The sequence below is a fragment of the Lissotriton vulgaris genome, chromosome 8 (assembly GCF_964263255.1).
Source record: "Lissotriton vulgaris chromosome 8, aLisVul1.2, whole genome shotgun sequence".
Lineage (NCBI taxonomy): Eukaryota > Metazoa > Chordata > Amphibia > Caudata > Salamandridae > Lissotriton > Lissotriton vulgaris.
In genome coordinates, this window is record NC_141696.1 from 327,805,640 (window position 1) to 327,832,625 (window position 26,986).

General features: G+C 41.7%; 1 pseudogene across 1 annotated transcript in view; it reads left to right on the plus strand.

The window, feature by feature from the left end:
* The window catches only part of LOC147697001 (suppressor of tumorigenicity 14 protein homolog), a 381,221-nt pseudogene that overhangs the window by 189,086 nt on the left and 165,149 nt on the right, over nt 1-26,986 (plus strand). The window contains exon 10 of the transcript XR_015299131.1: nt 21,339-21,451. The product of XR_015299131.1 is annotated as a suppressor of tumorigenicity 14 protein homolog (transcript). The remainder of the gene's footprint in view (nt 1-21,338; nt 21,452-26,986) is intronic.

Here is a 26,986-nt window from a genome sequence, read left to right on the forward strand (position 1 = left end):
TCCCTACAACTGTGGCGTTGCCTGACATGCACCGCCGTAGGGATTATGATGTAGCTTTGCGCCTGCCTTTCACATGGCTGCTAACCCGCCATGAAAGGGCACACGGATATGGGAACTGGGGACGTGCCCCCTACACATCCCGGCACCATGTGGCAGGCACAGCATGGTGCCTGCCAAGTAGTGCAGGGATATGTTACATGTCGCGTTTTTACATTGCAATTTACAATACAATATAGGTATTGCGACCGCCGTGGTAACGGTTGCATTGTAAATACCCCTGTGGTACTGTCGCCTTGTAGGCAGGCGGTCCCAATCCCTGATACGATGGTGGACGGACTGAAGACTGTCTGCCATTGTAATCAGCTCCTTAGACCTGAACTCAAAATTTAGACCTGAAGTCTAAGGGCCCAATTCATAAAAGATAAACTTAGACCTTAAGTTCAAGTCTAGAATTCAGGTCTAAAGTTAGACATCAGGTCTCAGTTTACCTTTGTGAATTAGACACCGAGGGCCATATGTAGGAAGCCTAATTGTGCTCGCAAATGCTAAAATTCGCAGAATTTCAGCCTTTGCGATCGCAATTAGGGCAGTGTGATATGTAGCACACAAAAACCCACATGCAAAAAAAGGAATTGCAAAATGTGCTTAAATGCAAGTTAGGAAGCACCCAAGTTGTGTGACTTTTGGCTTAAAGATTTGCAAAATACCACCAACTTCAGGTTGGTGGTATTTTGCGATTTCTTTGGAAAATGCACTTTTGGGCATTTTTCAAAGTGCCATGTGGGTCATGTGGGCCATATGTGCACATGTCAATTTCAGGGGTGCAAAAGGGTGTCCTATTTACACCCTTACAACCCTGAAATTGCATTCTCAAGGTCACACTAGACACTATTTGAATTGATCTTCAGGCAAGGTCGCATTAGACACTATTTGAATCGATCTTCAGGCAAGGTCACACCAGACACTATTTGAATTGATCTTCTAGCAAGGTCACACTAGACACTATTTGAATTGATCTTCAGGCAAGGTCACACCAGACACTATTTGAATTGATCTTCTAGCAAGGCCACACTAGACACTATTTGAATTGATCTTCAGGCAAGGTCACACTAGACACTATTTGAAGTGATCTTCTAGCAAGGTCACACTAGACACTATTTGAAGTGATCTTCTGGCAAGGTCACACTATACACTATTTGAATTCATCTTCAGGCAAGGTCACACTAGACACTATTTGAAGTGATCTTCTAGCAAGGTCACACTAGACACTATTTGAAGTGATCTTCTGGCAAGGTCACACTATACACTATTTGAATTCATCTTCAGGCAAGGTCACACTAGACACTATTTGAAGTGATCTTCTAGCAAGGTCACACTAGACACTATTTGAAGTGATCTTCTGGCAAGGTCACACTATACACTATTTGAATTCATCTTCAGGCAAGGTCACACTAGACACTATTTGAATTGATCTTCAGGCAAGGTCACACCAGACACTATTTGAATTGATCTTCTAGCAAGGCCACACTAGACACTATTTGAATTGATCTTCAGGCAAGGTCACACTAGACACTATTTGAAGTGATCTTCTAGCAAGGTCACACTAGACACTATTTGAAGTGATCTTCTGGCAAGGTCACACTATACACTATTTGAATTCATCTTCAGGCAAGGTCACACTAGACACTATTTGAAGTGATCTTCTAGCAAGGTCACACTAGACACTATTTGAGGTGATCTTCCAGCAAGGTCACACTAGACACTATTTGAATAGATCACCCTTTGCATGAACATCAATGGGTGTTTGCGCTGATACTACCCAGGTACTTCCCCTTTGCATATATAAATATTTGAGGGATTGTCGTTCTACGACTGTAAGCTTTTTACATGGTGCTTACATCAACCTTCATCCCAGATTTACAAATGCTTCACATCGGGTTAGTGTTACCTTTTTAATGAAAACTGAATGCAAAGTGTTCAGGTGGGATTTATTATTCAACGAATATTGTGATTTGAGTTTGGATGGTAACCCAAAGTATTGCAAACTTGCACAATGCACTGCTTCGCGTTACCTCACAGCAAAGGGGGATTCCATGCATGGTTCATGAGTTTTCCCATACACCGACCCACTCATAGAATTTTATGCAAATGCCTATCTGCAAAGAACTGTATACATTTATTTACATAGAAATCACACATGTTCTATAGGCCAGCACAACGTGAAGAAATGTTTTAAGTTCCCCTAATTTTTCCCACTTTTCATGAGAGATGCTTTGTGCAGCACATATACAGAGTGAGAAAAGACTTAAAACATAGGTTTTGTACTGGAAAAGACTCCTTCCAGTATTAAACCCATGCTTCAGACAAGAAAGGGCCCAATGCACCATGGCGCATAGGTGTGTGCTTTGATGCATGGTTGGCTAAAGTGTGCAAGGGCACATCTTACTAGATATGGTGCTATTCCTATCTCTCCCTTTCACACAATGCAGCGAAACCACTGTAATTGCTGCCTTGCATGACTTCTTACAATTAAGTAAACTTTATTGCTTAATTAGTAAAAAAAACCTTTGCAATATGTTTTAAATTCATTAAATGACATTGTATCCAAAATTACCTAATTTAAAAATGTAATACATTGTAAAATACATGTGTAAAAGCTGGACAATTAGCACCTTAGTGAGGGAGCAGGTGGAATAAATATTAAAATGCAGGTAATTTGGCTGTAATGTTTAAAAATAACCTAATACTGTAAACATTAATAGCAGGTTTGAGTAAAGTGCTGTGACTAAGATAATTTGAAAGCGTACCCTTTATCACTGCTGCTGGGGTTTGTGCTCTGCTAGACATCTAAGCGCCCTGGCCAAATGGTGTCAGCCGGCACCTATCAAAAACCGTTCAGTGAATAGTGCATTCGGAAAAAGTGCATTAAGACAAAGGTGCATTCAAGGGCCCAGTACCAGGCGCATTACACCTCCCTGTCCTTCAGTTGCATGATCCAAGGCCTCAACCTTCTTTGAAAAAGGATCAAGAAAACTTCACCAAAGCACAGTTTAGAATAATATTGGATGGGTCGAGACAGGCCAGCACTGCTTCCCTGCAAGATCTTATCCCCCTGGCAACCCACCCTTTTTGTAACAGCTCTGCCAGAAAGGTGGGCCATAAGCACATTACATGTATCATATCCTCTTTTTGTTGCTTGCAGAACCAATACATTGCCTGGTCAGCACCCCTTTTCCAGACTAGATAATAAGTTAGGATCGGGTTTACCCAATCCTTAGTTTCATGAACTGTGCCTTTGATCAGTCGTAAAGTTCATTTAGATAGGACTGTGGTTTCAGTTCGAAGGTGTGAAACGTCATCTAAACATGTTTACAGAGAGAAAGGCGGGCCTTGTCCGCTATTAAGGAAAGCGGTTTTGTGATGATTTTTGCCACCCTTTTGAATTCTTGATCGGTGATAGTTAGGTCCCGAGTGGTTGTTAAGCCAAGCATGCTCAGAGCTTGGGACAGGTAGCACTTACCTGCCAACCTTAGCTTTGGTTCTAGTTCAGTCCATAGGTGGTGGCCCAGAGTCCCTTCTTTTGCCGCCCTGATCTTGTGACAGCTTATCACAAAGGCTGCTTTCTGTGCCAGGTTTTGCGTGCCTCTGCCAAATTCTAATCTTATTTGAGCTGGTGATGTGTGAGAGGGAAGCTGAAAGATTGTTTTGTAGCTCTTCACAAGCGTTCTGTCAAGAGTCGCACTGTCCCGCCCTTAAAGAGCCTCACTCCCATAGGCTATGGTCAGAAGACTCTTTGCCTGGGCCACCTGGAGGATAGGCGTGAGCGTAGGTCCTTTCAGTTTTGAGTATACAGATCTAAGGGCGAACAATTGTGCCATGCCTTTCTTCTTTATTTCATTCATCTGGTTCCTATATCTGCTGTTATCATTGAAGTGGACTCCTAGGTACTTGATGCGATTGGTTGCCCCCAGTTTTTCCTGCTCCAGAAACCATGCTGGTTTTTGTGTTCTGGCACCTCGGGCCACAAGAATCTTTATTTTCTTCTTGTTCGTCAACAGTCTGTTCCTGATTGAAAAAGCAGATATAGCATCCAAAAGGTGTTGCAAGCCGACCCTGGTTTTGCTGATAAGAACCAAATGGTCTGCATGGATGAGTACTGATTAAACAGAAGGGGAGTACTATAAGGTTCATGGATGTCTCGGTGCTCTTCATAAACCCAGTTTAGTTTGGTGGAAATTTCTGCTTGTCTCCGCCCATAACTGTAGTCATCTAACAGCAAGCCAGCAAAGTATTTACCTTCATTGTAAATTAAAGCTATCGAGCGGTCCTTTTATCACCCCCCCCTTCAAGATAGGAGCAAATATCAATAAATGCCATGGGGGGGGGGGGGGGGGGGCGGGGGAATGCAGTTCCGCTGTAGTACGGTGGAGAAAAGCAGATCTAGTTGTGCGGCCCAAAATATAGGATCCTCCTTGTACATAGAGTTCTATAGGCAGGCGCAACAAGAAGAAACTTTTAATTTCTCCTCATTTTTTCCCAATTTGCATAAGTGATGCAATGTGCAGCACACATACAGAGTGGGAAATGACTTAAAACATAGTGTTGTAGTGGAATGGACTCTTTCCAGTATTAAACCCATGCTTCAGACAAGAAAGGTCCCATTGCACCATGGCGCTTAGGTGTGTGCTTTGACGCATGGTTGGCTAAAGTGTGCAAGGGCACATCTTCGTAGATATGGTGCTATTCTTATCTCACCCTTTCACGCAAAGCAGCCCAACCACTTTATTTGCTGCCATGCATGACTTCTTGATGAATCTGGGACAAAATATACTTTGCTCTTGAAAGTTGATCGCCTTTTGCCCTGCTTAGCATCACCTGTAGCGTCACCTGTGACAGTAAATAATACTGCATTTGGGCCGTCATTTCAAATAGCTGTCGCCTGCTGCAGAATCATAAGAATGATCTAACTTACAAAGGGGTGTTTTGTTAGATCAGCAGCAGCCCTTACAATACTGATATTCCACAGACATAGATATCCTGTCATCTCATCTAGCTGCTCTTCCTTTGAATTAGATTCAAATGCTACACAAGATCCTATTACCTTGCACTGAGCAATCAGAGCAATTCTGGTGAATTTGTAGTAACGGAAGACGTGCATGAACAAATTAATCAACAATACAGAAGAATTATTAATATGCAATCAAACTAGTGTTGAGATCTTGGCAAATATGTTGTGAAACATGTTAAAAAGGTAACATTTCTAAATCTAATGGAATGGGAATCAGGTTTGAGAAAGTAGGCAGGCAATACATTCTGTGGAATATAGGTGGTTTGGCCAGGTATTGACATACCATGTTCACAAACAGAAGTCAGCTTCTGGTTAGTTACTACTCTAAAATTAATTTGGTCAATGAATTTTTTGAAAGTATGGCCTAAGGTGCCACCTCCCAAGCTACCCTCATATTATATACTTTTGACAATCAATTGTCAAGGGCATGAATTACATAACAAGGACACACTTAATTAGGTGACCCCGGCACAAACCTGGGCAGTGCATGCCGGCGGTGAGGAGATCTCATTAGTGAAATACATGGCCACAGTTTGAAACTGCAGCTCTGGCTTTCATGAGAGGCAGATCAGACTCCTTTTTAAGAGAGGGATGCCTGGAGGTCTCTGACCCCCACACACTCCTACATACCGGTGCTTTCATGGGACACACTAACTACACACCACCTCTATGCCACTGTGCCTTCCAAAAGCAGGTCCTTTGCATCTGGACCTGCATTGCTGTGTAGGTTTCAAGGCAAAGGTTTCCCTCATTTGCAAGGGACCACAACCTTTTGCAAATAAAGGCACTCCCCTTGCGAACACGTCGCAACTGTCAATATTATAGAAGGGACCACACAAGAATCTATGACCCATTCTATAACATTAAAGTGACCAGGGGATGTTAGAAGTGGACAGGGTAATATCTAATTTGTTATCGAACTATACTCTACACTGATTCCTACTGCTCCGTGGCCCAGTACTGGAGCCTCTTCCGCACTCTTACATTGGCAATATTAATTGTTCAAGATTTGGGTATTTCTTTCTCTCTTTGCTATTCGAGAAGTTAAGGGGCCATCAATCCCTTGTTTCCTCCCATTGGAAGGCTCAGCTTTAAATCAACCTTTCAATCTATTTAATTGGAAGCAGTGTATTGCCAGTCTCAAGGTGGGTCTCCGCTCATGCCTTAATGACTGGCACAATGAAAAGAATAAATCAATGTAATTAGAAACAGCAGTGAGTCATCTATAATTAACAGATTATATCTCTTTTCTGCTGGTGGTGGATCCAGAGTTTAGAATGAAGGGAGATGAGTCCCGAGTACAGGACTGAGCAAAACTAAGAGCCTTATTTTTACATCTTGCAACTTAAAGCCAGTGCAAGTGATGCTGTCCCTTGATGATTTGCTATAGTCTGCAGAGAAGGTACTGAAGGGCCCAAAATTAGAGCCCACTGGCACAGTCAAAGAGGGGCAGCACTAGGGAAGTTTTAACTTGCACTCTGTAAGAGAAGCACGGGTGAGGACACATGCATTATAGTGTTCTGTACATGTTGAATGCACCTATGGCCACTTTTGTTTAACCTTTTGGAGATGGCAGAGAGTGGAGTGCATGATCACTCACAACTTCAATGGTCAAAAGATGTGGTTCTAGCCCAAGGTCCAGGAGCCATATGGCAGTTGGGTTAAAGGTAAACCAGAATGTACAGATGAGAATCTCAGTCTTAAAGGATTTGAGCTTTTGATCAATCTTCAACATGCAGGTTTACTGCCTGAAGGCTGAGGGTGCATGTGTCCAGATCAGGGTTTTTACCAGCTTCAGAGTGATCTGAGTATCATCCTTGTAGCTGTAGAATGTCAAGATGATGAGTTGTGGGTGGAAGCCAAGAAATTTTCGAAAATGTAGAGGTGTATGGGGTAGCTTTAAAGGATGTCTACATGAGAGGTGCAAGGGTATGAACACAATGGGGAAAGCCAAAAACCTTGGCTCTATTATTGTGATAAGAAATTTCCTATCAAGGAAGGCACCCTGAATGTGTATGTTATTATCTGAAGTAATATCTGGTGATGCACCTTGTCAAAGACAGCAGTCAGATCTACAAGAAGGATGACAGATGTTCTAATTAATTGTCAGTATTCTTCCAGACAGTGATCAAGGACGATTCTGCAAGGTCTGGCTGCTTTACAATAAGGAGTTAAAAATTGGACTTGATCCATTTGTTAAGTGGCCTGTAGTTTGCTGAATGTGCTACGCCCTTGGTTCTTTAGGATGAGTTTACATTGAAAAAGGTTGAGGTCTGTAGGAAATTTCTTGGAGAAAATTGAGAAATTGATGATCGCACTGGCCGTGAATGCAGCTGGGTATCTCTAAATATTATAAAAATGTTTTGCAGCAAAGGCACTGTTGGCTAATCAATGATACCACGTATCTTGAATAAGTCAATGGTGTCATTTAAGTAGAACATTTTGAAGTATTGCAATGTGGGTTTTGGATTGTTGCAAATAGAAATGAGGATTTGTAGTAGAAATAGGAGAATTTCAGGCCAATTCTGGCATAAAGCAGGATTCTAGAAGAGTTGCTTTTTCTATAAAGTAGTCCATCATAGAAACGAACACTTCACTCCTATGTGTTATGTGTCAGCAGGTGCTGTCAGGGAAATTCAGTAATGGTCTTGAAGATTTCGTTGGATGTGTGTGTTGCATCTGAGATATGACAAATGTAATGCAATAATTTTGCTTTCTTTATCACTACTTTTAAATTCGGTATTCCAGACTGAAAGGCATGGGGTTTAAATGCCTGGGGGATTTGTATTCGAGGTGGCTTGTGTGGATTGTGATGGGGACTGTTGATGGTTCTTTTTTTCATTTTTAAGATTCCAAAGGTTTTGACACTTTAACTCCTCAGCTTATTGTACTTGCTCTACACTATAGGTCTGTGTTACTATTGGTTGAAAAACAAAATTGTTATTGACATCAACGTGTTTGAATTCTTAACAGCACAGACCTTTTTCACCCATGTGTTTTTTTGTTTGTTTTTTGCTGAATGTAACTTCTGTCCCCACCTGTTGTTGTTTTGATATTCCCTTCATGCCTAAGTGTGGCTCATGGGATGTAGGAACACAAATCTCTGTATCTCCAATCAAACAATTGCACTTTCTCACAGAAAATATATTGATGGCATCATATTCAATAGTGATTCATATAGATGTTTTCTCAACAAAATAGTACTGTAATTTCAGCTGTTGGAAACGACAGACAAATACATTATTCTCCTCCTTATCTTGTATGAAAGAACTCCAAATCCCATCCATTGCATCACAATCTATGAGTGACTGATGAAGAGTCCTCCAAGTAAGGAAAAGGGAAATCTCAGAATTTCCTGTTGGATCTTGGTTGAAAAATCAAAGGTGCTTGATGATGGATGCATGTGCTCAAGTATGATTGAGTTTAAATTGCACTTTTGGGTAATTACAAGCACTCCTGCAGCATTTTAAGTTTGCAAATTAACACACATTTACAGTGACGGTGCTGCCTGAACCAAACTACCCCAGTTTGTAGGTAGCTTCTAGATCTCCTGGAATAAGCTCAGAAACAAGGAAGATAACTACAGTGTCCCCCTGTCCCTCGTGTGCCTTGAGTCTCCTTTTAAAGTAACCTATCAAATTATACACCAGTGACCAACAAAGACACCAGAGGAGGCAGTTGATCCCCTGTAATACCTATGTCAGGAAGTGCATGCAGTCAACCACTTCCAACGAAATGTGAGAAAAAAATGCATGAAGGATGGGGATCCTTTCAGACCTGAACCAATCAAAAGTTGATAATGTTAATTCATACCAGGTAATAAGCCACCAAGGTCTTGTGATTGAAGGCAGCCTATATCAAGGGAAATAACCAAAAGGGTTCCACATTAATCCTTATTGTAAAGCAACTAACATTGAAATTAAGCTGCTGACCACTAATCACGTGCAAATGAGTCACCAATGGATATTGCCAGCTTTTACTGTGGGAAAAAACTGATCTAAGATTAATGTGGACGCTAGTCTCTAGGATGAATCTGTGAAAATTCCTACTAACTGCATCTAGAGCTGCTACTCAGGCAGCAAACAGATACAAGCATTGGCAAAGCCAACAGGTCTAGCTTTTAAAAGATAAATGCATACCTATTAGCTTTGCCAGTGTTTGTTTGCATTGGTGTCACTGGTGTATCACAACATATGAGTGTGTGCATCTCAGTGAATGTGCAAATGTGTGCACACAGTAGCTATCCTCAAATGCTTACCTTTCCCAATCCTAGATGACCACCATGTGTGCACATCTCTACACATGCATCATACTGTATGCATGCATATAATTTGCAACCCATGCACCAGCATTCATTGTTACATTTTGACTTTCATTTTTACTTGAGCATTTCAACAATTCCAACATCACTGTAGTAAATAAAATATGAAAAATAGCCAGCCGTTTCACTTTCAAATGTTCCACACTCTTTATTTTTTAAACTGCAATTTAAAACTGACTTTACCCTTAAAGAGGATTTTTTATTCCAATTTCATTGATACCAAACATGAAATGCTTATCTGTCCCCAGTCAAATGTTATCATTTAATAAATGTAATAAGGAAACCCAATGTAATCCTATGGGTTAGGTAGGCCTCACAGTAGTGAAAACAAATTTAGGAGTTTTTCACTACCAGGACATGCAAAACTTAGAAGTACATGTCCTACCATTTAAATACAATGCACCTGTCTTATGGGCTACCTAGAGCCCACTTTAGGGGTGACTTTTATGCAATATAAGCAGGTAAGAAGCTCTTTGTCAATGAAAGAGTATGCCAATGAAAGAGTATTGCAGGTCAGCTTCCTGCAACACTCTTGATTCAAAAGCCAGTGTGTGTTCGCAATCACCATTCCTCTATGTGAGAGTAGCCCCCAGTCCTGCCTAACTAGCATCCACTGTGATGTAACACGCGACGTTGGATCAAAGTCTTGAGAGCTTCACTTTGACTGAGCAAATATTAAATTTGCTCAAAAGCTCTGCACAATCATTATTCCAAACAAATGTGGGCCTCACCCTGGTTGCAGAATCCGGGATGAAATGAGAATAAAACTTGCACAGTCCAAGGAAATCCTTGACGCCCACCTTGTCAGAACTAGGCGGCGCACCGAAGATAGACTCAATGAACCTAGGCCAGCATCTAATACCATCCCTTGAGACAATATGTCCCAGATACTCCACTCCGTTGCTTAGGAATTTGCACTTCTTTCTCTTTAAAACAATTTCCATGTTTCTTGAAAATTTCTAATACTCTTGGAAGCATAGCATTATGTGCCACAACATCCCATGTGAACACCGAAATGCCATCTGGAACAAGAGGACTCCCTCTCCTACTTTAAGCAAGTTGAGCATAACCATCTGAAAGACAGATGCCGCAGAGGCAAGTCCAAATGGCATATCACGACACTGGAAATTCCCAATAGATAAAATAAATGATGTCAGGTGTCCCGAATCAGGATGGCGTTCAACTTGATGATAGGCAGAAGCCAGATTAAGTTGGGAGAACACATTGCCCCCACAGTTCATGCAAACAAATTATTAATCTTGGGCAAGGGATGCGATTCCACCCATTTTACGTTATTAAAAGATCTTAGATCCACACTCACATGCAATTGTCCGCACTGCTTGAGCAGCACTACTAAAGGAGCGAGCCACAATCAAGATTCAGCGGGCCCGATAATTCCCCTCTCACATATACTTCTAAGTTCTTGCTCAAGATCATCCCTGACACTGAAGGGAACTCATCTTAACTTGTGCTTTACTGGCACCGTCCCTTCCTTCATCCTGATTTTATGCTTGAACCCTCAAATTCTACCAAGATCATCACTGAAAACAGCAGGAAATATCCTGTTCCATTCCAGAGTAACATCAATGCATTCAACAGCAAGGACTTGTTATTTAAAACCCGGCTTCAAGATCACACCAAACATCACCTGATGAAACCATCCTAGAATGTTGAGGCCCTTTACTGCCACATATATTTTCCCCTTCATCCTCCTCCCTCTGAACTCCAATACATGCAGTGGTACCAACAACTTTGTAACCACATTTAAAACGGATTAAGAACTATATATGCTGATAATACACCATGTATTTTGTGTGTTCAACTGTGGGTGCATATCACTAATGGAGCGCGCACCTAGAATAAGTCAAGGTCAACAGGTGTACGTGCCACCGAATTGTGGTTAGCCCTCAAAATTATTTGTGAAGACACATAGATTTAAACAATATTGTAATCACAGGTGTGCGTGTCACCAGATTTCCGTGAATGCTGAAACTACAATTGTCGCTGACCAGCATCCGTGCCCCAGCATTGTCCTCTAGGCAGAACCAATTAGTCAGGATGCGTGTGCCTCCGGCCGTTCCAATGGTACTGCCGGGGGAAATGTAAACACAAACTCATTTGAAAATACATCACACACACTGCACTTAAAGCTTTTTGAAAACAGCTGAGTATTCCCAAAATAGCCTCTTCATGATGTCACGGCACATGGTGCAGCACAGTGACTTAGCCTGTAGGAAACAAAATTAGGTCGTCTAAATTGGCGACTTATGCAATGATGACATAGCCAGGATTTGTTTGACTAATACCACCAAGTTAGTGAAAAAGGTATCCGATTACGCAGTCTCCCCAAGAAGGTCAAAGGCTGCAGTCGAAGCATGGAATGTGTGCAGAATTATTCTCCAAAAAAAGGTGACAGCTAAATAACAGACTAAGCATAAGCTAGTAGCGGTCTTTGCCTTAAGACTAACAGTTTCAGAGAAGTTAAATTTAGCCACTGTGTATCACACTCAACCACAAGCAAGGACTCACCAAAAGTACACTGCTGCAAAGCTGTGAAGGTATTGGTTTGCAGGTAATAACCCGCGTGCCATCACTAATGACCTTATATAGGAAACAATGGTTCCAGTGGAGCAGTGTATGTACGGTCATTAATTAGTACAAAACATAATACCAATAACAATTTGAGGGTTCAAAGGGGATATTCGATAGAGAGAGACAAAGTTTATGACATCAAGGTTCATATGTAGTTGAATTTGTATTGTTTTCAATTGAAATAAATTACATATATATTACACACATGATGTTTTCAACAGTGCAAAGTGTCCCAAGTGTATTATGAGAACCAAAAAACAAAACAACAGTTAAGTGACATCAAGTGAGATATTTAAACAAGGTTTCTACAGAATGTATTTTTCAAGGAAAACGACCATTAGAGTGATAATTATAACAAAATGTTTCAGCGACAATATACATTCATAGAGTTTGTATGGTTCGTTTCCATAGAGCGTCAACGGCGTTTCGACCCGGAAGAGGATAGGGGGTCTCGTCAGGCCCAGGGGAGTAGGGGACATCTAAAAGCTCGTCATCAGCACCGAAGGGGTTAGGAAACGTGTCCGCTTATACCATATACCCTGTCAGTACTTCACTACAGCACACACAGCAAGTGGGTCTTGTTCTTTCTCAAAAGCAAACAGCACAGGTGTCCGATCAAGCAGACCCAACGTGCGACATGCTTTGATTATCCATTTAGAGCAACCTGCTAAATATGCTGGGCAGAAGAAAAAACAATTTTCCTCCTCCTCCTTGTAATAGGAACAGACACTGCATGCTGTGGAACTCCCGGCATTAGCTAGTCAAGTGCTTGAAAATGCTGTGGGGGGAAGAATGCTGTAGCAACATTTTAAATGAAGAGATCTCGCAGAGGCATGACAAATGGTATCTAAAACATTTTGATGAAAAGGAAGCACTTTAAAAGTTTTAAAAAACGGAAGTTAACATGACTGCAGCTCCAGGAGCCATAAGTATAGCACAGTGCCTTCCTCAGAACTCACTTTTAACAATTCTAAAGAGCCTAGCCAATACGTTCAGGAGAATTCAAGAAAACTTCCACCCAAGAAATCTTACTAGAAGCTCTAGACCTTCCTTCATGTACAGCTTCTGCGCATATATGAACCCAGTAAATTAATGGGTGCAACTTGGCCACCAGGCCCAAAGGTCTTAGTCCAAGATCGAAACAAACAGGTAGCAAGGGGCAACTCTGGGTGGAGTGTTAATAATGTTCTCACTGATTTGTTTTCCTCACAACCCAGATTGGTCAAGTCTAAATGGGGACATCATTTGCTACCATAAAACACCGCAGTTAGAACCTGTACCCTACATATTTTATTAAATGGGTGGGGCTTTTTTTCACAAATCCAAGTAAGGCCCCGGCCTTGTGTTTTTATGTCGAGATACCAAAGGGGATGATGGACTGAGCGTTTGAACAATTCAAACACTCCCCCAGTCAACTGATCTGGGTTTAATCCATCATCATTCTTTAGCTCACTCCACTACTCCAGTTCATACATAGCCATATGCAAATCAGTCTGACCCTGTGCCTCATGGGAACAGTCCAGCCCGAACTGCCAAGCCATGTCTTCCGTGGAATGGAAACAAGCATCCTGGGACCGGTTTCGGGTTCATAACCCTCATCAACCAGGCTATCTTGAAACCAGTGGCAGAGTGAGCAAGGGACCCATGTCTGGGCATACCCTGACAACTTAGAGCGATACCAAGGGGAATGATGGACGGAGCGTTTGAACAAATCAAATACTCACCCCAGTCAACTGATCTGGGTTTAATCCATCATCATTCTTTAGCTCACTACACCACCCCAGTTCAGACATGGCCATATGCAAATAAGTCTGACCCTGTGCATCATGGGAACAGTCCAGCCCGAACTGCCAAGCCATGTCTTCCCTGGACGGGAAACAAGCATCCTGGGACCGGTTTTGGGTTCATAACCCTCATCAGCCAGGCTATCTTGAATCCAGTGGCAGAGCAAGGGACCCACGTCTGGGCATACCCTGCCAACTAAGGGCGAACAAAGCGATACCAAAGGGGATGATGGACGGAGCTTTTGAACAAATCGAACACTCACCCCCAGTCAACTGATCTGGGTTTAATCCATCCTCATTCTTTAGCTCATTCCACCACCCCAGTTCAGACATGGCCATATGCAAACCAGTCTGACCCTGTGCCACATGGGAACAGTCCAGCCCGAACTGCCGGTTCGGGCTAGACTGTTCCCATGGGGCACAGGGTCAATACTGATTTGCAAATGGCTGGGTTCAAACTGCAGTCTCATGGTGAGCAAAAAAACAATGGATTTAGGCCCAGATCTCTGTACTGGGGTGAATGTATGACATTGTTCTGCATTCTGTCCATTAACTGTTGTTTTTGCATTTGTCACCCCAAGTGGGATGGGTATGCTCAGACGTGAGTCCCGTGCTCTCCATGCCACTGGAATCAAGCTATCCTGGCTGATGAGGGCTGTAAGCCCAAAACCGGTCCTAGGATGCTTGTTTCCAGTCCAGGGAGGACCTGGCTTGTCGGTTCGGGCTAGACTGTACCCATGGGGCACAGGGTCAGGACTGATTTGCATATGGCTGGGTTCAAACTGGAGTGGCATGTTGAGCAAAAAAGATGGATTGAGGCCCAGATCTCTGTACTGGAGTGAATGTATGACATTGGTCTGAATTCTGTCCATCAACTGTTGTTTTTGCATTTGTCACCCCAAGTGGGACGGGTATGCTTGTACGTGAGTCATGTGCTCTCCATGCCACTGGAATCAAGATATCCTGGCTGATAAGGGCTGAAAGCCCAAAACCGGTCCTAGGATGCTTGTTTCCAGTCCACTGAGGACCTGGCTTGGTGGTTAGGGCTGGACTGCTCCCATGGGGCCCAGGGTCCAGACTGATTTGCATATGGCTGGGTTCAAACTGGAGTGGCATCGTGAGCAAAAAAACGATGTATTTAGGCCCAGATCTCTGTACTGGGGTGAATGTATGACATTGTTCTGCATTTTGTCCATCAACTGTTGTTTTTGCATTTGTCACCCCGAGTTGTACGGGTAAGCTCAGACGTGAGTCCCGTGCAGTCCATGCCACTGGAATCAAGCTATCATGGCTGATGAGGCCTGAAAGTCCGAAACCGGTCCTAGGATGCTTGTTTTCAGTCCAGGGAGGACCTGGTGGGGCACAGGGTCAAAACTGATTTGCATATGGCTAGGTTTAAACAGGAGTGGCATGGTGAGCAAAAAAACGATGGATTTAGGCCCCAATCTCTGTACTGGGGTGAATGTATGAGATTGTTCTGCGTTCTGTCCATCAACTGTTGTTTTTGCATTTGTCACCCCGAGTGGGACGGGTATGCTCAGACGTGAGTCCTTTTCTCTCCATGCCACAGGAATCAAGCTATCCTGGCTGACGAGGGCTCTAAGCCCGAAACCGGTCCTAGGATGCTTGTTTCCTGTCCAGGGAGAACCTGGCTTGGCGGTTCGGGCTGGACTGTTCCCATGGGGCACAGGGTCAAGACTGATTTGCATATGGCTGGGTTAAAACTGGAGTGGCACAGTGAGCAAAAAAACGATGGATTTAGGTCCAGATCTCTGAACTGGTGTGGATGTATGACATTGTTCTGCATTCTGTCCATCAACTGTTGTTTTTGCATTCGTCCCCCCGAGTGGGACGGGTATGCTCAGACGTGAGTCCCGTTCTCTCCATGCCACTGGAAACAAGCTATCCTGGCTGATGAGGGCTGAAAGACCGAAACTGGTCCTAGAATGCTTGTTTTCAGTCTAGGGAAGACCTGGCTTGGTGGTTCGGGCTGGACTGTTCCCATGGGGCACAAGGTCAAGATTGATTTGCAAATGACGGGGTTCAAACTGGAGTGGCAATAAAACAATGGAATATAGGCCAAGATCTCTGTACTGGGGTGAATGTATGCCATTGCTCTGCATTCTGTCCATCAACTGTTGTTTTTGCATTTGTGTTTTAATGTAGCAACATCCCTTTGCATCTTCGCCTCCCATCAATTGGAGTATGGTATCCTAATACCAAGATAATCAAAGTCTTTTACACGTTTAAGGGTGACACCTCACAACGATAATCTCCCCTGTCGTTTTTATTTGGATTAAATACCCTATACTTGGTCTTGGCTTGGCTGTATTCAGCTCAAGGCCAAGCTGGTCACAAAAGAGAGAGAAAATCACTGCAATAATTTTGACAACCCCCCTAGCGGTCTTTGGCTTCAAGAGGGTGTCATCAACAAACAACAAGGCTGGGACCTTCATTCCTGAAATGCAGGGGAGTCATCTGACACTGAGTTAGGAAATCCACACACCCAATAATAAATAATAAAAACAGGGTAGGTCCAGGACACATCCCTGGTGGACCCCCTTTCTATAGGAATACACCTCGTCATTTCCCGGTTAGGGCCATATCTGATGTGCATAAGTGCCCTCATGCAGTCTAATTAGAATTTCTGAAAGTTCATGTCATGGGCCATCCCCTACTCCCTCAGAACGCTCTACCATTTCTCTCTTGGAACCAGGTGGAAAGCAGAACATAGGTCAACAAAGGCGACAAACAAGTTACCAACACTGATGTCCAAAGTCTTCCACTTAGTTACCAAAAATCGAAAGGTTTGGTCAACAGTGCCTACATTATCTGGAAAGCCAGCTTGAAAATGAGTTATCACTTGTTTGTCGGCTAACCACCCATTGAGTTTATTGAGGATCTGTCCACAAAAATATTTTAAGTGGAGTCTATCAGACCAATGGGTTGATAGTTCTGCAGCATATACCTGGAACCCTTTTTATATATGGGAACAATCTCAGCGCCTTTCCAGAATTGAGGTATAGGAGCAACTGCAAGAATGGTTTTCAAGATTGCATTGATATATGGGACCTAGGTATCCAAATTTGATCGGAAGAGATCCACAGAGATCATATCTAGGCCAGCAGCATTCCCCTTCTTTTGAACTGGTCACAGCCCTCTCAATATCTATTAAAGAAAAATGTAGGAATTAATCAGGGTCGCAATTGCCACATTCTACCAAGGGGCTAGTTGGAATAGAATCATCTACACACGGCTCGCAGGTCAAAGATGCACTATTTGCGTATGGAAACTTAAAAGGATTCTCCACCTAAATTTCTGGAAGCATTGTTGTATGGGAAGAGCCATGTTTGACAATGTGATAAAATGTATTAACATCTTTACTATTTGCCGCACTTAACATGTCGGCCCATCATTCATCATTCCAGTTAGCTTGGACTGTCTTGAGTGTAGTTTTATATTTCTCTCTAGCTAGTGGAATCACACTTCTGTTCCCTTCTTTGATAAGCTATGTAAAGCAATTGTTAGGACTAACTAAAAGAAGGTCACTATTATCTAGCTTGTCAACTTCTGGATTTAGTGAAGAAAATAGTATATCATAGATTTTCACAATGGCATAACCTGCGGTAGCAATAGCATTCCACTTGGGGCCCTAGAGTTAACGACTTCAAGCGCAGCACAACCTGGAGCATGTCACTGAACCTCTTCCCATGCTGCCCCATGCCCCAGGTCCAAAACAAGAGGAAAACAATCACTTTCAAGTCTATGGGGGATTAACATGTCAGTCAATACCTTGCATGCTCTGATTTCTAGGAGGATCTAATCAATTGCACTGCTATAATTTAGTCTCTGAAAATTAGGGGACAGTGAAACGTCTGATTTTGTATGGCCATTGCAAGCTCCCAGCCCGTAAGACAAGCAGAAACTGCTTACTTGCAGGGCTGTAGCAGATAGTTGAGTAATAGGTGGTACCTCTACAAAAGAGATGCCCCAAGATGAATCCTCTTTAGCTATGAGTTCTAGGAAGCATGCACTAGGCTCAAATGTAACATTAAAAACACTTGCTATTATGATGATGTGCGACTTGGCATAACTATTAAAAAGACTGTCAAACATCTCCAACATTGGAGAAGGTACTTTAAATGACAAGGACTTATTATAAACATTAATAAGTAGCCACGACTTTCAACCAGGGTCAACAAACTCTAGCCTCAGTATGTCCAGGGATTGTACTAAAAAAGTATGTCCAGGGATTGTACTGAAATCTTTCTCGTTTGCACCCTAAATATAGTTTTGACCCGTATCAACAGGCCACCATAAGGGCAGCTAGCGGCTGAACGAGTGGTGAATTTACTGTTGCTTCGAAAGCCATCTCTATACTCACTTTCTGTGGCCCATGTCTCCTTGAGAACACACAGGACACATCCATCAATAAAAGCACCCCATTTTGGGTCAGCCAGCTTAGCGGACAGACCTGCTATGTCCCAGGAGACTAGAGAGACCCTTCCATTGCACTCTTTACTATTGGGCCCATCAGTAAACACAATAGTGGGGCCTACAGTACGTTCAGGGGGAGAGGCCACCTGCAGTTCCCTGGTTGGTTCCATCTAAGGCTTTTTCTTTCCCAAGGGAGTCAGTCGATTTCCTGGATGTCAGAGAGAGGGGCATAACGATTATATGTTAGAATAGCAAAGCAGTGTACTCACTGCTTAGTTCAACCCATAGGAAAAATAGTAGATTTTCCAGGTGGCCGCATATAGTAGCCCAATAAGAGCAATTACACCCTGCCCTTAAATGTGCAGGTAGATTCCACTACGCTAAAGGCTCTAACAAAAAGAGTAGGAGTCAAAAAATTGACGATGACAGATTCACCCTCTATTTTTTTCTTGAAGGGGCCAACCCTGCTCACTCTCAAAGTAGGGAGAGCAGAAGGGGTAACGAGCCCCTCTCCTTCATTACTTCTCTCTGCGTTTATAGTGTCTTCCTAGGCCGCGTCGCACCAATGATCCTAATGATCCCAAAAAAACCTCATTAACCTTTCCCCTTACTACTTTATCCACCACTCTTGATGCAGTTATGGAAGCTTGGGTGAAGCCTGAAAGAGGTAAAGGTAAAGGTAATGGGGTGAGGGTGTCCAGACGTAGCTGGGTGAGTAATCTGCTGTCGTTCGTAGCTCCTGCTACCTTACCTAAGTGGGCTATAAGTGGGCCGAGCACGGATTGCACTATTGCTTTGACTTCTACTGAAATCATATTCTGAAAGGAAGACCACTCTAAGCCCCAAGGGTTCGGCATTGCCAACTGAGACTCTAATAGTATGTTGGGAGGAGGCTTATCAATATTACCCTTCTCTTTACTAGGAGGACGTGCCTGTCTTTTCTTCTTAAGTAAGTGGGGCAGGGGTGAAGGAGACAAGTCAGCCATGGGTGAAGCAAAGGAAGCCACTCCTTCGGGTGTTTATAATAGTTGTAAGTTGGTCCCCCTCAGGGCACTGTAAGATCTACCCACTGCACCCTGCGGGAGAGGTAGGAGGGAGAGCTGTAGTAGATGGGAGATCACAAGTGAGTGGTAGCGGGTACTTTGCGAGCTCGATCTCCTTTGCGACCACACCTGTTGTCCTGGCCAAGAAGCCATCCAATGTCGTATGTATGGGAGGTCCTGTTTTGAGGTTAACATTATGGGAGTCTTTGTAGGCCCCAAAAGAGCTTGACTCTTGCCCATAATACAGATAATTGCTTTCACTCCATAGCTAGAAGTTACAAGAAAAGGTATACCAGAAAAGCATGTACAAGTGACCAGAAAAAAACCTTTGAACGTTCCAAAAATTCTGTATTATATATAAACAATACAAAAGTAAAAAGGTAAAAGTCTGCGACATTAAGATTTGCCAATGCACCTTGAGAGGAAATATCTTATGCAATAGATTCCGCTGTTGAAGTGCATATACGTGTTCATACTAGGAACCTGCCTGAGTTCCAGCAGTACCAGCCAGATAAAGTCCTGTCACATCAAGGGCAAAGGAGGGGTACTCTAAAGAGACATAGTAAGGGCAAATTAAAGAGGTTAGCAGAAGTGTCATGGAATGAGGGAAGGATCAAACAAATCATGCCAGGCATGGGTCGAGGGAAAGTGATGACAGCCTGAGAGAAAAGATTTAGCTAGCATCGTTTAGGGTTTGTTTTAAAGAATGCTTACTGGACATGTTCTCAATGTACATGAACAGCAAACATGTAAACTATTGCAGAGAGAGCTCCTTTAAGTCATATGTATACATACTAAAAAGCCAGTTAGCCCAATGCTTGTCTTACCTCTGTCTGCCAGTCTGTCCAGGAATGGCACTGTTTGAATCAAACAAGCTGCTGGGCTTGAGAAGGAAAGCAGTGCCTTGTGCTTTGAACTACAGAGGAGCGGTATGTTCCATCGGTGCAGTGCAGTAGAAGAGGCACAAGCATGACAAGAGGTGCTGGTGACTCACAAGACCCGCGCCTCACTCACGAAACTGCCAGGGGCCTATTTATGAGCCGGTTTGTGTCGCTCTAGCACCACGCAATGTGGTGCAAGAGCAAAGAAAACCTCACATGTGGTTTATAAAGCTAAGCAATTGCACGGCCCTGAGTGGCTCCATAAATCTGGAGTAAGGCAAAACAGCACAAATCACTGCGTTGCCTTACTCTGTTCTGGGAAGGCACTCCATGGGCATTGCATGGGTAATGCCATGCAACACCTATGACTTTTGACAAATTCTCATTTACCAGAGCGGGTAAACCTGGGAATGCGCCAAAAAGATACATCTTCTCAGATGAGGCATAACTTGGAGAAATATCTTTATTTCTCCTTGTTACTATGTCTGCATTTTGCAGCAGACATAGAAAGAGGAAAAGGCCTCCCATGATTGTTTTTGTGCTGGAAGGTGTCCCTTCTTACACAAAAACAAACCTGCATTCAATACAGACATCCTTGCACCATGGTGCAAGGGTGGCTGCGTTGGTGTTAGGCTGCCAAAAAGCACCAGCGCAGGTTGAAAGGCAGGAATGTGCCGTATTGCATTAAATACTTCCACATTCTTGCCCTTTCCCTGACACACAGTGCTGCAAGGTGACTTGCTGAGCTGCACTGCATTACATTCTTGTAAATAGGCCCCCCAATGATCAGCGAAGTTCCATCTATACAAAAGTAGCAGGGCCAATATGACAGGACCTCCCGGGCTCTTATTGAGACCTTCTGTACCCCTGGGGAAGCTAGGCTAATGCTAAGTTTAAAAGATACATTTTCCTATTTCATATCTAATGCTCACTCCTCTTCAATGAGAACTTTATGTACATGTCCACCACATCTTACATCTGTGAGAAAATCCTGTGTTAATGAGATTATATTAGAGATGTTCTTGGTGCCTAACGTTTGTGCATTCTCCAACGTAAGCATACTGGAAACTCACTAAAAGTTGTAAAATTTAGAAAAAATACATTTTCTTTAAGTAAAATATTTGAATTATTACACTGTTTGGTGTGAATTGCAAGTAAAACATGCATTGAAATGTATCGTTTTTAGAATGTTCAAATTCATTTCAATTGTAGGCTCCAAGACCCGGTTATAAGTTGTCAATACATATACTTGTAATACAAATTCAAGAAAAGTCGCCAGGATCCCGTCACTGTGATAAAGACTGGTTAGAAATTGAAGGCATTAGGTAAGTCCGAAAACCTACAAATCCTCTCAATGCATCAAATCAAAAAGCACTGAGAAAGTATGGAATGTTGCAGACCTCCATGGGAAAAGAAAGTGTTCCATAAAGTAAAACCTTTTAATGTACGTTGCATGCAGAGACTCTATTTGCATGCACCAGCCTTTTCTACCAAAACACTTTGAATATTATTATGTATATCATGGTAGTCATCATATATATAGTTTTGTACTAGTAAGACTCTGTCTCACTGATAACAGTTGCTTTCTTATCACATAATTCATTTGTCTGTTAGTTGATTACAGATATAATTAACTTGTAGGGAATTTCAACAAAGGTTTCCAAGAGAACTTCTGGAAAGCTGCCACTGTTGTAATTTTCTCTAATGTACTCCTTCAATTATTTTGTATATTCCATTTCATATGAACAGATATACCCAATAACATATGTTCATGGCGAAATTTCGGCTCATGGGAAAATGCACTTGTAAACATTTCTGATTTGTTCTCTCCACGAAGAAAATATTTTCACCATTGTTCACACCACCATGAATTATGGTGGGTCTTCCGTGCTCATTCCCATGGTGGAAGCAGGTTTACCCCTCTGCTTGACTGGAGAAAACCTCCGCCCAGTTTTAGGATGAGAACTGCCAGATAACGTGTTAGTGAGTATACAAACTTACAAGTTTGTATGGTCGTGTGCAAAAGTTCTATGGAATTCTCACTCTGATAAACAAGCTTGCTGCCATTGACATGAGATTTAATCCAGCCTAATATTACACCAGAATTGCATACAAGCATGTGTGAGAAAAAGAATTTGTAAGTACAAAATGTGCACTGATAAATCAAGCAATTGAGCATGTATGTTGAATTTATGCAAATCCTGCTGTTTCATGTAGTCAGCATCTCATTTCTATATTTTGATGGACAATACGCAAATGAAGTCCCAGTTTCTTAAGAGTCAAGACTATCTTGAATAAATCCCAGAACAGATCCTATAATCCACATTACACAAAGAAAAAAAATCCCATAGAGTCTACTGTCAAATCTAGGCAAAAGGCTGCTAGCCTCTGCGAGATGTATGAAAGTGTCCTCCGTGGAGTAATAACATCGTAGGAATACCCTTCTTTGTCTCTCCACCAAAAAAGGGGGGATGTATTATTTGGTTCACTTTTGAACCCTACTTGTGATACTTTCTTCAAATCTTCAACAATTTATTCTAAAATTATACTTTAAGCTACAATATTGTCCTCTACTGGCAAATCGGTGTACTGTCACTCACCTTCCAATGATACAACCCCTCCCAGGAAACTCCTGAATTTCCCATCCACATTACATACAGTCCTTCCATTTGATCCCGCTACTGGCCTCTCTAAACTCCTTGTGGATTAAAATATAGGATATTCCACACAAGGGTGTTCAATAGTGAACATTTTAAGCTGTAGGCCCCACCTCTGAATAAGACTGGTCTGCTGGCCAAACTAAGGTATCACAATTAGTGTGTTTTTGTTGCTGGCAAGGAAGTGTGTTACTTTCAAGAAACTTGGGCAGTAAGTCCAGTTTATATGAAAGACTTCTCTTATTACAATCTCACTGCAGCTCAGTGTGCTCAATGTCATCCTTGGGGATAAGCATGGGCGAATTTTGCGAATCTGGCGTTCGCGAATTTGCGAACTCGCAATCCGCAAAATCCGCGAATTCTCGCGAATTTGCGGATTTTTTTTGTGTTCGCAAGGATTTCTGCCAGTTCGCAAGGATTTCTGACAGTTCGAGAGGGTTTTGTAACAGTTCGCAATCGCGAACTTACATGTCGGCTCGCAACGGTCACGATTATGTTGTTTCTACGTCTGGTTCATCATCATAGGTTCCCAGCACCCTCTGTTTCACCCCTGCCACCCTCTGTTTTACCCATGCCACCCTCTGGTACATCAATGCCTTATGCCACCCTCTGGTTCATCATCACTGTAGATTATGGGGGGAAAAAGCAAGCACACCTGCCTGCTTCAACTGACATGAATTAATTTGGGGTTGATTTATTAATGTGTCACTGTTTTAAAATTCCAGTCTGGCACCTGCATCCTAATCTGTAATTTGCTTTCTGTTGCAGTGCAATTTGTTTTCCAGGACCTTTGTGGCCTACTTGTAGCTATTCTATGAGCCTGCTGTGAGGGTCAGAGCAGGGTCATACAATTGTTGCAACTAGCAACTGAACTCTGGAGGGGCCCTTGTCAGGAAGCACTACAGGGAACGGTTACTAATGATGAGTTTGAACTTTTGAACCTGCTTTCACTTTTGCAAAACTCGTTTTTCTGCAGAGCAGCATTACAGCAACTTTAATGCCCCACCAAGCTTATATGAGAAAGTTGATTTCTAATCCAAAAGTTATCCAAAGAAAATCAAAAGGCCTCAAATCTAAAAAAGTGCAGGCAAATGTCAACCTGAGGAGTTATTCTGATAAAAATAATCATTTTCAGAAGGTCTATGCTGCTTGCTAGTAGATTTCTTGTGCGGGGAATTGCAATTTTTGTAATTTCGCGAGTGCGAGATTGTTGCTGCCCGTCGCACCTACATGTTCGCAATTGCGAACTTACACCGCAAAGAAAAAAAATCCGCTGCGTGCGAATTTGCGAATTTTGCGGGAAATTCGCGAATCTCGCGAATTTACCGAAAATCCGCAAAATCCGCGAGCGTAACGGATTTTCCTCCCATGCTTACTTGGGGAGTATGGTTGATTTGGTTACTTTGGGCCCGATTTAGATCTTGGTGGATGGGTAACTCCGTCACAACGGTGACTGATATCCTGTCGGCTGAAATATAAATCCCATTATACCCTATGGCATTTATATTTCGGCAGACGGGATATCCATTACCATTGTGAGGGAGTAACCTGTCTGCCAAGATCCAGATCAGGCCCTATATTCTCACTGTCTATGGAAATTTGAATTATTCAATGGCAATCTAGTAATCCTATCATCCTGTGTGCAGGGGGCAGAACTGGTTTTGTTAGTTTTTTGTCACAGCTATCTCAAATCGCAACTTAAAAAATACCCATAAAGGCTTAGCATGAAAATGGGGACTTTTGTATTGCTTTGAATATTGACCAGAGCCATTTTCACAAAAAAAAACGTTCCACTAACTGAAAACCATTTCAAGACTGCCTTTTTTCTACCACCCATTTACATGCTATTGTTTTATCTATGGTTGTGTACCTAGCGTAGTGTGTGTTAAGCGTAACTCTCCATTGCGAGTGCCAATTACTGTTCCAGTGTCAAAGTGGCAAGTAAAAACCACATTCAGCTTCACCACCAACTGATGAGAAACCAGAGCGTCTAGTGTCAGCGCAACACTAACACTCGCAAGTAAATATTACAACGCACCGACAACAGCATGGAAAAGAAATTTGCATGGGCAAATTGCTTGTATAATAAAAACGTTCTTGTTAATTGTAGCTGATTTTGTATCTGGGACTTTTGAGAATATTTGTCTTGAGAGTAACACAGTTTATGTCCTGCAGATCTGGCTTATGGGGTGCCTGGTATATCAAACAGAGCCTATCCCAAAATTTACCCTAAGCAAAGAATATACAACTGACCTACAATGTGCACACAAAATAAAAAAGCTAATAGCTTTAGCATATGTCCCTGAAACAGAAGTCAGTAAATATTATGCCATGTTACTTGAATTCCCTATTATTAACAGCATGAAACCAAACAGCTTCTCTAAGATACTCTGGATAACCACCTGCACCGATCAGGCCACAGACCCAAGTATCACATTCCATGGTGGAAAGTCTATGACAGCACCATGTTTCAATAAACAAAGCCAAATAATGCTGTAGAATGGTGGCACAATTCATCCCAAGAAGCACTTGGAAAAGTCACCCTGTATTACACTAAGTGCTAGAAATATTTAAAAAAAGAACAAAGCTACCAAGAGCTAAGAATGGAACAATCTTTGACTCAACTCAAATCAAAAGTCTCCAACCAAACTAAACAAATAAGTGAACTTCTATCATTCAAAGCTATAATTGTCACTAACCTAGGCCTCCCATAACTAGACTTGATAGCGAGAACCCTACTTTTAAAACCACACCACTTTACATAATTTAACCTACATAAACAACAAACCCCAATACTTTATGAATATTTATTTCTAGATAATATTGAAGCAAATATAAAATACCAATCTGAATAAAAAAAATTAATGGACAAAATTCAGATGGAAACTAAAATGCATTATGATATGCATTTAGAAATATATTGAAATACAATTTTTAAAAACCAACATTATTTTACTTAAAAACGCTTTTCTACCTCTTATAAAAATATGCAAACTTCAGAAAAAAGCATATAAATAGACAAAAAATTAACATATGATTATAAAAATTAACTTTGCCCTTCTAATATTTTAAATTAAATAAAATAAGATAACACTATTTCATAGCTGAAGTCCTATTCAGTGAACGACGATAGAATAATCGCCGTCTCAAAAATAATGATAAAAAAAGCCCATAAAATTGAAAAATACACCAGAGAAATATGGAATATCTAACACGAGTCTGATAACCGAGGAAACCCAAACATTTCGAAAAAATAATCCTTAAAAATCCAGGAACGAAATAAAAATGAAGGAGGAAGTGAAAAACAACTATTTTAGTTAAAAAATAGACATTTTTAATATATATATATATATATATATATATATATATATATATATATATATATATATATATATATATATATATATATAATATATCCAGGTTAAACATAAAGTCGGATGTCCAAAAATAAAACCCTGTCAAGAAAAACCCACGTAAACCCACTCAAAAACACTTACAGCCCCAGGACACATCAAATCACAGTAAAACAAAACAAGTTAAAATCAATCTTCAACACATAGACCAGACAGACACTGAATAAACATACACCAAAACAGCATCAACTATAAATACTAGCCTAACTAAGACAAAACACCTTCCCCACCACTGAACCCTTCTGAAATAAGTTTAAAATAGTCTTACCTGAACTGATGACCAGCAATAGGAAACTTGCAGTCAACAAACTCCAGGACCAGCCCAAAGTATGAGAGAAAAAACTACAAAATCAAAAAACTGGGGAAAATGGGCAAAAAATAAAAGATTTAAAAAAACTATCTAATATAACTCAGGGTTTAAAAAATATTTTATTTGCTAATATTTATAAATGACTTTGAGGGGCTTATATGTCATACTATACTCACTCTAAATGTAATCAGATTGGGGAAAGTGTTAAACAGTGGGATGTAAGAGGGGGTTCCATTTACTAAACCCACACTAAACTTGAAGATAATAATGAAAATACTATAATTTTACATTTCAAAATAATATACATAAACACATTATTCCGGAGTGACACAGGGGGAGGGGCAGTGAGGTGGGGGAGGGGCATTTTGGTTTCTGTTCTGATTGTTTTTATTTTTCTTATTTCTGTGTGTTCCCCTGGTAAGGGGTCTTATCGCCGCTGCATTCATGTGCCATTTTGCACTGAAATGTTAATAACAATAA